Here is a 499-nt window from a genome sequence, read left to right as displayed (position 1 = left end):
CAATCCCCCTGCTCTGTGCATGACGGGGCGGCGCCCCAACTCCCCAATTGGCCCTGCTCTGAGCCCGACCAGGGGCTGCACCTAGGGATTGGGCCTGCCCTCTGCCACCCGGGAGCAGACCTAAACCAGCAGGTCATTATCTCCGGAGGGGTCCCAGACTGTGATTGCACAGGCCGGGCTGAGAGAACCCTCTTCCCCCCGAGTGCACAAATTTTTGTGCCCCAGGCCTCTAGTTTCATATAATAATACTGGTTTGGTGGTGATGAACTCCTTTAGCCTTTTCTTATCTGTGAAGCTCTTTATCTGACCTGCAATTCTGAATGATAGCATTGCTGGGTAAAACAATCTTGGTTGTAGGTTCTTGCTATTCATCACTTTGAATATTTATTGCCACTCCCTTCTGGCCTGCATAGTTTCTGTTAAGAAATCAGCTGACATTCGTATGGGTACTCCCTTGTAAGTAACTGTTTTTCTTTCTCCTGCTGCCTTTAAGATTCTC

This window comes from Myotis davidii, unplaced genomic scaffold (assembly GCF_000327345.1).
Source record: "Myotis davidii unplaced genomic scaffold, ASM32734v1 scaffold32, whole genome shotgun sequence".
In the NCBI taxonomy this organism is placed as follows: domain Eukaryota; kingdom Metazoa; phylum Chordata; class Mammalia; order Chiroptera; family Vespertilionidae; genus Myotis; species Myotis davidii.
Note: the sequence above shows the minus strand (reverse complement) of the source record.